The sequence below is a fragment of the Leuresthes tenuis genome, unplaced genomic scaffold, assembly GCF_036924035.1.
Source record: "Leuresthes tenuis unplaced genomic scaffold, fLeuTen1.0.hap1 SCAF_4, whole genome shotgun sequence".
Taxonomy (NCBI): Eukaryota; Metazoa; Chordata; class Actinopteri; order Atheriniformes; family Atherinopsidae; genus Leuresthes; species Leuresthes tenuis.
In genome coordinates this window covers 29,010,065-29,021,406 of record NW_027325358.1, presented here as the reverse complement: position 1 = coordinate 29,021,406, position 11,342 = coordinate 29,010,065, and the positions used below count along the sequence as shown (strand labels likewise).

Below are 11,342 nucleotides of genomic sequence, written 5' to 3'. Positions count from 1 at the left end.
ACACACATCGCAAGTTGCACACCCTCCACCAGAGAAACCTTTTGAACATTTGATGATGGATTTTGTTGAACTCACACCAGCTGAAGGAAAGAAATATGCACTAGTAATAGTGGACGTGTTTAGTAAATGGGTTGAAGTTTTCCCTGCAAAACATGCAAACAGTAATGCAGTGACTAAAGCACTGCTAAACAGAAATCATTCCTAGATGGGGCATTCCAGAGAAGATCAGCAGTGATAATGGCACACATTTTGTAAACACTGCATTGACTGAGGTTGGTAAATTCCTGGGAATAACCTTGCGCACACATTGTGCTTATCATCCACAGAGTGGAGGTGCTGTGGAAAGAGAAAATGGTACATTAAAGTCCAAGTTAGCCAAATGTTGTGAAGAAACAGGTCTGCCATGGACAAAAGCATTACCTATTGTGCTTACCTACATGAGAATGAGAATCAGAGCTCAAGTGAATCTCAGCCCATTTGAAATTTTATTTGGCAGACCTCCTAACCTGGGATTGGGACCTGTAACCAGACCCCTCCCTTCCACAACTGTTTGTGATGATGCTATGTTGTCTTACTGTCGAAACCTTTCCACTGTTCTATCTCAAGTTTCACAGAAAGTAAAAGCAGCCCTTCCAGCCACAGAAAACACACCACTCCAACCAGATGACAGGTGGAGTGTTACTACTGCAAATCCTGTAGCATTTGTGCCATCAGGGTTTTTTGCTTGACCTGTTGAATAAATATAGTTATTTCTGCATTTTCATAACGTATATCAGTTAAGTCTGGCTTGGGTAAAACACTGATGGTTATTTCTGACATGCAATCATGAGGCTTTCCATCTGTGGGGTAGGTAGCAGTGTGGATGGATTAAGTGTAGCACATCTCTTGACAACAAGGTGTGGCTGTGAAAGAAGAACTGTTATGTAGGAGAGATGTCTGGTAAAGATATTTTGTTAAGTAACCATATCACAGCCACTGCATGAGGTACCTTAAGTGTTAATGGGTGAAATAACACCATTATTGTTGATGCCTGCACTGCCAATGGCTTCTGGCCATTGATTCAAAAGTACGATCTCGTCCCTTTTTCCCCCTTTCAGTGGACACTGGCCCCTAATTACCGCAATTCAGCAGGGGGTCTTTCATTAGGAGTACTGGACTCCCCCGTGCACGGTTTCAGCTCCGACCCTGGAAAGCGGAAAAAACGTTGAGATCTGGTTTGAGGACCCAATTGTTGAGAAAAGTCTCTCAATGAGACTCAGAGTTGCTGGAGTCAGTTAATGCAAATGTTTAATCTTGCAGCAAGTTCAAGAATGTGTGTGTGTATGGGTGTATGTGTGCGAACGTGTGTGAGTTTGTGTGTGTGAGAGTTTAAAGAACCTGTTATCAACAGGCAGGTCTTAACTAGTATGGCACAGGTCCAGCCTGTCTCATCTTTTTTGGAAGGTCCAGCGCTCGGCCGTAACCCTTCTGTCTGTTTGGACTCTCACATACATTCGGTTAATCATAGAAAAACGAGAACAAAACTTTTTAGCCCCTTAAATTCATAAAACAGACATGGTGCAGTTATTTCCATTCTAGAAAATAAGAGTAATCACCACCATTCCTATAAATTCTGGATATTCTAACAATCTGAATCTTTTTTAAATGTTCGATGAAGCCCTTTGCTGTTCTGTTTAGAGACTCAGCTGATCATAAACCAAGTTTTGCTCTTGAACCAAGCTTCTAAACTCTTCACCTTTTTCATTTCTCAGTTAGTATTCACTTTAAAACTGATTAAAAGAAAAATTAAATGAATGCGTATCAACAAATGTGGGATCTAAACTCTAGTGCTTTCTCTAAAATAATTTCCTTTCTCAATTCAGAAATGTGTGTGTGTAAGTCACAACACCCGTGACACCAAAACGGCTTTCTTTTCTCTCTTTTCTCTACACTCTGCACTGTGAGCACACACACCAAATCAGAAAGGCTTTTTTCTCTCTTTTCTACATTATGGACTGTGGGGACACAAAACCGCTCTCTCTCTTTTTTTTTTTGATTGTGTGCCAGGGCGTTGTCTCACGTATTAGATTATGCTTAAGATACGAATAGGTTTATCAGTCACATCAGAATCCATACATACTGATCCTCCCGTAATAAAATGGTCGGATCTTATCAAACACACTTTGTTTCTTGTGACAAGTCAGCGAAACAGCGTATACACGTCAAGACACTGAATCAAGTTTGCCACAAGAACTCATAAGTTTGGCAGTATTGCTCTGCCGTCAGCAATCATACACCCATTTTATTTTCATGAGACATGTGCAGGCACCTGTTCATCTACTGTTCTATCACTATGAATTAGTTTATCTATTATCAATAAGGATACTTCTACAACTACTATCAAAGTATGTCCGGACTTCTTATGTTGTCAGTTGCTATATATGAATAAGTGGGTTGCTACTGAAAAGCATTAAGCATGTCACACAGCCCAAACATATAACATTTCAGGACACACCACACAGTTAACAACCACAGTGAAGCGTGTCAAAGCCCAAACATGTAACATTCAACAGGACACTTACACAACACATTCAAATCAAACAGTCAGACAACATACAAGAACATATACCCCAGCCGGCATTGCTCCCTGCCTATTTTCCTACAACTCACTATGTGTGCGCACACCTTTATTCACAAACTCTTCAACTTATACTCTTTTACCGAAGCTGCTACAGCTCGATTGGCCAAATACCCTTAGATCCTATTTCGGTGAATTTGACATCTGCCTTGTATGTAACAGATTAGCGGTTTAGCAGTTTTAATTTAGTTTGAGTGAAGGAATTCATTTTATAGCAAAATCCGAAATCGTGAAGAACTCATGAAAGTAAGCTTATTCTCGGATTCCTGAAACTTTAGATTTGCTCTTTCTTTTACTGCAAAGTACAACGTTGAGCAGCACTAATGAGTTGTTTCTATTTTTGGCAGGCTTTACCTTTGCGGATGAAGCCCTTTCTGTCTGTGCAAAAGAAATCTTGTTACTGTGCAGAGTGACTTCTCTGAGTAGAGTCGCCTTACTTGTTGCGACTGTGCCGATGTTCGAAGCTGGAGTGCAAAGTTGTTGCTTGAATGGTGCTCGCTGGAGCGTGTGGTAGTGTAAAGTTATACCATTTAAAAGGGCTGAAGAGTGCTCAGTGCAGCGGGTGGGCGGAGGTGCAAAGTGACACTATGGCCATAAAAAGAACACCGCTACAAGTGCGCATTGTGCCAGGAAGGGCCCTCGGACGGGAACCAGTGGACAGTTATCGCTTCTCGGCCTTTTGGCTAAGATCAAGTGTAGTATCTGTTATTATCAGTTTAATGTCTGATATGTCCTCTATGCGAGGACTACATATTAAATGGATTTTTATCAGTAGGAGTTGAAAAAGGAGCTTACTCCGTTCACTCCAAGCATCGACCCGGTACTGCAGTGCCGCTGGGAACAGTGCGCTCTCCTCTGCTCTTGTGAAAAAGCAAACAGCGGTGCAGGATGGAAGTTTCTTTTAATCTGCTGAGAAAAGAGAGTGAATGCGAAGCAGACTTTAACACGGCTCTGGGAGCGAGCCGAGTGCGGGCTAACCGGGAGAATTGCTTGAAAGAAACGCGACACCGAATGAGCAGTCAGAACAAAGCCTCAATACGGTGTTCCCGTGTTGTTTGTGGCTGCCTTGTCTTTTGCACAGAGTAAAAGACAAGGCAGCCATCGAATAGGGCCCGATTGTTCCTACTTGGTCAGCCGAGGAGCAAGGGGGGGGAGCAAGCGTCTCAACCAAGCAAAGCTCACCATGGGGAAGGTGGCTATGCCAACTAGCCTGATGCCCTGCTCCCGCAGTGATGGATAATCGTACACTGGTTTCTCTTCATAATGTACAAGTCTTTCGCCTTTTACTAAAGACTCCCGTGGAGAGCAGCACTAATGAATTGTTCCTATTTTTGGCAGGCTTTACCTTTGCGGGTGAAGCCCTTTCTGTCTGTGCAAAAGAAATCTTGTTACTGCGCAGAGTGACTTCTCTGAGTAGAGTCGCCTTACTTGTTGCGACTGTGCCGATGTTGCTTGAATGGTGCTCGCTGGAGCGTGCGGTAGTGTAAAGTTATACCATTTAAAAGGGTTGAAGAGTGCTCAGTGCAGCGGGTGGGCGGAGGTGCAAAGTGACACTATGGCCATAAAAAGAACACCGCTACAAGTGCGCATTGTGCCAGGAAGGGCCCTCGGACGTGAACCAGTGGACAGTTATCGCTTCTTGGCCTTTTGGCTAAGATCAAGTGTAGTATCTGTTCTTATCAGTTTAATGTCTGATATGTCCTCTATGCGAGGACTACATATTAAATGGATTTTTATCAATAGGAGTTGAAAAAGGAGCTTGCTCCGTTCACTCCAAGCATCGACCCGGTACTGCAGTGCCGCTGGGAACGGTGCGCTCTCCTCTGCTCTTGTGAAAAAGCAAGCAGCGGTGCAGGATGGAAGTTTCAGGGAGCCTAAGATGAAACTTTCTTTTAATCTGCTGAGAAAAGAGAGTGAATGCGAAGCAGACTTTAACACGGCTCTGGGAGCGAGCCGAGTGCGGGCTAACCGGGAGAATTGCTTGAAAGAAACGCGACACCGAATGAGCAGTCAGAACAAAGCCTCAATACGGTGTTCCCGTGTTGTTTTTATAAAATGCGGTGTAAAAAAAGGTGTGAATGCCCCATAGAAAACTAAAAGGTGGAGCGGAAGTGTTCGGCTGCAAGAAGGTGTGAATGTCCGACTATATTTGGTGAAAAGCAGGTGAAGCAAGGTCTGAATGCCCAACCTTACATCATCAAAAGCAAGATCAGAGGTTTTTGGCTGCAAGAAGGCCATAGTTTGCCAAAAGCGGGTAAGGTGCGAATGATCGGCTAAATATCAACAAAAGTGGGGGCGGAGGTCTTCGGATGCAAGTGGGTGTGAATATCCCACCATACAAGTATGGTGGAGAGGAAGCTGTGAATGGCCGACCATAGTTTGCAAAAAGCGGGTGAGAAAAGGTGCGAATGTCCAACCATACATGATCAAAACAGGGAGCGGAGGTGTTTGGCTGCGACAAGGTGTGAATGTCCACCCATAATTAATGAAAAGCGGGCAACAAGTAGGTTTGAATGCCCAACCATACATCATCAAAAGCAGGAGTGGATGTGTTCGGCTACAAGAAGGTTTGAATGTCCGAGCATAGTTTGTAAAAAGCGGGTAAGAAAAGGTTCGAATGCTCGAACATACACCATCAAAAGAGGGAGCGGAGGTGTTCCGCTGTAAGACGGTGTGAATTTCCGACCATAGTTGGTAAAAAGTGGGTATGAAAAGGTTCGAATGCCCAAATTCGGCTGCAAAAAACTGTGTTCGGCTGCAAAAAGGTGTGAATGTTCGACTAAATTTTGTAAAAAGCGGGTAAGACAAGGTGCGAATGCCTGACAATGTATGATCAAAAGCAGGAGCGGAGGTGTTCAGCTGCAAGAAGGTCTAAATGTCCATTTTTAATTGCTAGAAAACATGAAAGAAAATTTTCGAAAATCAATCCGCACATGATCATAAGTGGGAGAGGAGGTGTTCAGCTGCAAGAAGGTGTGAATGTCCTACCATAATTGCTGAAAAATGTGTTAGAAACGGTAAGAATGCCAGACCATACATCATCAAAAGCTAGAGAGGTGGTGTTCGGCTGCAAGTAGGTGTGAATGTCTGACTAAAGTTCAAATATATTAACAAAAGCGGGAGGAGAGGTCTTCGGATGAGTGGTTGAGAATTTCCAACCATAATCTATAAAATGCGGTGAAAAAAAAGGTGTGATAGATACCTAAAAGGTGGAGCGGAAGTGTTCGGCTGCAAGAAGGTGTGAATGTTATATATATAGTTGGTGAAAAGCAGGAAAAGCAAGGTCTGAATGCCCAATCTTACATAATCAAAAGCGAGATCAGAGGTGTTTGGCGGCAAGAAAACGGGTAAGGTGTGAATGACCGACTAAATATCTTCGGATGCAAGTGGGTGTGAATATCCCACCATACAAGTATGGTGGAGAGGAAGCTGTGAATGGCCGACCATAGTTTGCAAAAAGCGGGTGAGAAAAGGTGCGAATGTCCAACCATACATGATCAAAACAGGGAGCGGAGGTGTTTGGCTGCGACAAGGTGTGAATGTCCACCCATAATTAATGAAAAGCGGGCAACAAGTAGGTTCGAATGCCCAACCATACATCATCAAAAGCAGGAGTGGATGTGTTCGGCTACAAGAAGGTTTGAATGTCCGAGCATAGTTTGTAAAAAGCGGGTAAGAAAAGGTTCGAATGCCCGAACATACACCATCAAAAGAGGGAGCGGAGGTGTTCCGCTGTAAGACGGTGTGAATGTCCGACCATAGTTGGTAAAAAGTGGGTATGAAAAGGTTCGAATGCCCAAATTCGGCTGCAAAAAACTGTGTTCGGCTGCAAAAAGGTGTGAATGTTCGACTAAATTTTGTAAAAAGCGGGTAAGACAAGGTGCGAATGCCTGACAATGTATGATCAAAAGCGGGAGCGGAGGTGTTCAGCTGCAAGAAGGTCTAAATGTCCATTTTTAATTGCTAGAAAACATGAAAGAAAATTTTCGAAAATCAATCCGCACATGATCATAAGTGGGAGAGGAGGTGTTCAGCTGCAAGAAGGTGTGAATGTCCTACCATAATTGCTGAAAAATGTGTTAGAAACGGTAAGAATACTGGACCATACATCATCAAAAGCTAGAGAGGTGGTGTTCGGCTGCAAGTAGGTGTGAATGTCTGACTAAAGTTCAAATATATTAACAAAAGCGGGAGGAGAGGTCTTCGGATGAGTGGTTGAGAATTTCCAACCATAATCTATAAAATGCGGTGAAAAAAAAGGTGTGATAGATACCTAAAAGGTGGAGCGGAAGTGTTCGGCTGCAAGAAGGTGTGAATGTTATATATATAGTTGGTGAAAAGCAGGAAAAGCAAGGTCTGAATGCCCAATCTTACATCATCAAAAGCGAGATCAGAGGTGTTTGGCGGCAAGAAAACGGGTAAGGTGTGAATGACCGACTAAATATCAACAAAAGTGGGGGCGGAGGTCTTCGGATGCAAGTGGGTGTGAATATCCCACCATACAAGTATGGTGGAGAGGAAGCTGTGAATGGCCGACCATAGTTTGCAAAAAGCGGGTGAGAAAAGGTGCGAATGTCCAACCATACATGATAAAAACAGGGAGCGGAGGTGTTTGGCTGCGACAAGGTGTGAATGTCCACCCATAATTAATGAAAAGCGGGCAACAAGTAGGTTCGAATGCCCAACCATACATCAACAAAATCAGGAGTGGATGTGTTTGGCTACAAGAAGGTTTGAATGTCCGAGCATAGTTTGTAAAAAGCGGGTAAGAAAAGGTGCGAATGCCCGACAAAGTATGATCAAAAGAGGGAGTGGAGGTTTTCGGCTACAAGAAGGTTTGAATGTACGACCATAGTTTGTAAAAAGCGGGTAAGAAAAGGTGCGAATGCCCGAACATACACCATCAAAAGAGGGAGCGGAGGTGTTCCACTGAAAGACGGTGTGAATGTCCGACCATAGTTGGTAAAAAGCGGGTAAGAAAAGGTTCGAATGCCCGAATATATACCATCAAAAGCGGAAGCGGAGGTGTTCGGTTGTAAGAAGTTGTGAACGTCCGAATTTAGTCGACATAGTGAGTTGTAGGAAAATAGGCAGGGAGCAATGCCGGCTGGGGTATATGTTCTTGTATGTTGTCTGACTGTTTGATTTGAATGTGTTGCGTAAGTGTCCTGTTGAATGTTACATGTTTGGGCTTTGACACGCTTCACTGTGGTTGTTAACTGTGTGGTGTGTCCTGAAATGTTATATGTTTGGGCTGTGTGACATGCTTAATGCTTTTCAGTAGCAACCCACTTATTCATATATAGCAACTGACAACATAAGAAGTCCGGACATACTTTGATAGTAGTTGTAGAAGTATCCTTATTGATAATAGATAAACTAATTCATAGTGATAGAACAGTAGATGAACAGGTGCCTGCACATGTCTCATGAAAATAAAATGGGTGTATGATTGCTGACGGCAGAGCAATACTGCCAAACTTATGAGTTCTTGTGGCAAACTTGATTCAGTGTCTTGACGTGTATACGCTGTTTCGCTGACTTGTCACAAGAAACAAAGTGTGTTTGATAAGATCCGACCATTTTATTACGGGAGGATCAGTATGTATGGATTCTGATGTGACTGATAAACCCATTCGTATCTTAAGCATAATCTAATACGTGAGACAACGCCCTGGCACACAATCAAAAAAAAAAAAGAGAGAGAGCGGTTTTGTGTCCCCACAGTCCATAATGTAGAAAAGAGAGAAAAAAGCCTTTCTGATTTGGTGTGTGTGCTCACAGTGCAGAGTGTAGAGAAAAGAGAGAAAAGAAAGCCGTTTTGGTGTCACGGGTGTTGTGACTTACACACACACATTTCTGAATTGAGAAAGGAAATTATTTTAGAGAAAGCACTAGAGTTTAGATCCCACATTTGTTGATAGGCATTCATTTAATTTTTCTTTTAATCAGTTTTAAAGTGAATACTAACTGAGAAATGAAAAAGGTGAAGAGTTTAGAAGCTTGGTTCAAGAGCAAAACTTGGTTTATGATCAGCTGAGTCTCTAAACAGAACAGCAAAGGGCTTCATCGAACATTTAAAAAAGATTCAGATTGTTAGAATATCCAGAATTTATAGGAATGGTGGTGATTACTCTTATTTTCTAGAATGGAAATAACTGCACCATGTCTGTTTTATGAATTTAAGGGGCTAAAAAGTTTTGTTCTCGTTTTTCTATGATTAACCGAATGTATGTGAGAGTCCAAACAGACAGAAGGGTTACGGCCGAGCGCTGGACCTTCCAAAAAAGATGAGACAGGCTGGACCTGTGCCATACTAGTTAAGACCTGCCTGTGGATAACAGGTTCTTTAAACTCTCACACACACAAACTCACACACGTTTGCACACATACACCCATACACACACACATTCTTGAACTTGCTGCAAGATTAAACATTTGCATTAACTGACTCCAGCAACTCTGAGTCTCATTGAGAGACTTTTCTCAACAATTGGGTCCTCAAACCAGATCTCAACGTTTTTTCCGCTTTCCAGGGTCGGAGCTGAAACCGTGCACGGGGGAGTCCAGTACTCCTAATGAAAGACCCCCTGCTGAATTGCGGTAATTAGGGGCCAGTGTCCACTGAAAGGGGGAAAAAGGGACGAGATCGTACTTTTGAATCAATGGCCAGAAGCCATTGGCAGTGCAGGCATCAACAATAATGGTGTTATTTCACCCATTAACACTTAAGGTACCTCATGCAGTGGCTGTGATATGGTTACTTAACAAAATATCTTTACCAGACATCTCTCCTACATAACAGTTCTTCTTTCACAGCCACACCTTGTTGTCACACTGCTACCTACCCCACAGATGGAAAGCCTCATGATTGCATGTCAGAAATAACCATCAGTGTTTTACCCAGGCCAGACTTAACTGATATACGTTATGAAAATGCAGAAATAACTATATTTATTCAACAGGTCAAGCAAAAAACCCTGATGGCACAAATGCTACAGGATTTGCAGTAGTAACAGAAACTGAAGTTTTCTTAAAACAACCACTACCAAAAAATTACTCTGTTCAAGCAGTCGAATTGGTAGCTTTAACTGAAGCTTGTAAATTAAATAACAAAAAGGTTGTTAACGTTTACACTGACAGTCAGTATGCCTTCTCAACTGTACATGTGTTAACACAGCATTGGAAAAACAGGTATGTTGACATCCACAGCTAAATGTATAAACTACAAATATTTTAGCATTATTAGATGTTATTCAATTGCCATCTACAATAGACTCGTATGAATGACCGGAAGGAAAACCATACTGCCAAAGAATTTGTTTAAATATGCTGCAGTATTGAGCCACGCACCATGTCATGTCTCAACAGGAGGGATGGAAGCAATAATGAACAAGGTTTTTACAGCATATGGTTTTACTAATTATTGAATTTTTTTTTTTAGAATAAATAAATGAATAAAGTTTTGTCTAGCAGGTCAAATATGTGCAAAATACATTCCACAGGGCAATCTAAGACCAAAACGAAGATAATTCCCTAAGCCAGTGTATCTTTTTCAACATATTTGTTTGGATTTCATTATTTCATTATTGTGTAGATTTCATTGAACTAAATTAATGTTAAGGGAAACGATTCTGCTCAGTGACAACAGAGGTTTTTACCAAATGGTCTGAAATATTTCCATGTGCACAAGCAGATGCACTCTCAGTAGCAAAATCACGCGTAAAATAACTCATTTCTAGATTTGAAATTCCTGAAAAGATCTTCAGTGATAATTTGACACACTTTGTAAACTATGTCATCTCACTGATGGCAAAGAACTTAAAATAGATCTTAGAAACCACTGTGATATAGAAGGTTTCGCTAACACATTGGAATTGTTTTACTATTTACATATGCATGTGCAGTGAAGAATTGCTTGCTGCTGATAAATGCAAAGAAGAACAGCTTACACATAGATGCTCACATATAGGCTGCTGAATGCAATGAAGACCTGCTTATCCAGTAAAGTTCAATGTCAATGTGTAATATTCAATTAGGATTTGCAAAACAGTGAAGTTAAACAATGAATGGGTCCATAGTCGGTATGAGAAGACTACAGGAATATTTACCTGGGTGTACGTTCAAACAGAGATGAGAAAATTGCGATAAATTATTGTTTGTTTGTTTGTTAGTATGTATATGAATGTTATGTGTATAAACTGTGTTGAGTTGTAGTTACTCAGTAGTGTCTCAGTGAAACAACCGACGGGGGAAGCCTTGCGGTGACAACAAAAGCAGTGTTTTACTGATCAGTCAAGTTGCTCCAGTGTACTCCATACAAACTGGTTGGCTACTGAAGGGATAGAAAATGGGGAATACTTGTTTTAAAGCAAACAAGGAATTAGATGGGAAAAATACATGTTTTAACGGGACCCAGACAATATTATATAGATGTCGCCACTGAAGTAAAGAACATTTACGTGGGATGGTGTGAGGGTCCTCGTTTGGCTGACGTTCGCTGATATGCTCGCCATGCTCAGAACCAAGTTGAGACGCGTAAGACAACCAAAAGGGACAAGTGTGAAAAGGAGCTGCATTTGGCAACCATGACCATGTATTACGCAGTTGGTGTAAACAGAGGACGAGGCCGAAGTCGAAGACGTGGACGTGTGGGAGAGGAGGTCGAAATGGGCCACGCCAGAGCTATGATCCGAATATTTGTTTTTACTGTGGCCAGACTGGA

General features: G+C 42.0%; 3 non-coding genes across 3 annotated transcripts; all 3 read left to right on the top strand.

The window, feature by feature from the left end:
- The first annotated feature begins 3,280 nt into the window (after positions 1-3,280).
- On the top strand, positions 3,281-3,471 carry LOC140306102 (U2 spliceosomal RNA). Its single transcript, XR_011915461.1, has one exon. It is a non-coding gene; the product is annotated as a U2 spliceosomal RNA (small nuclear RNA).
- Positions 3,472-3,859: 388 nt separating this feature from the next.
- On the top strand, positions 3,860-3,973 carry LOC140306342 (U5 spliceosomal RNA). The gene has a single exon (XR_011915659.1). It is a non-coding gene; the product is annotated as a U5 spliceosomal RNA (small nuclear RNA).
- Positions 3,974-4,248: 275 nt separating this feature from the next.
- Positions 4,249-4,439, top strand: LOC140306425 (U2 spliceosomal RNA). The gene has a single exon (XR_011915733.1). It is a non-coding gene; the product is annotated as a U2 spliceosomal RNA (small nuclear RNA).
- Positions 4,440-11,342: the final 6,903 nt, after the last annotated feature.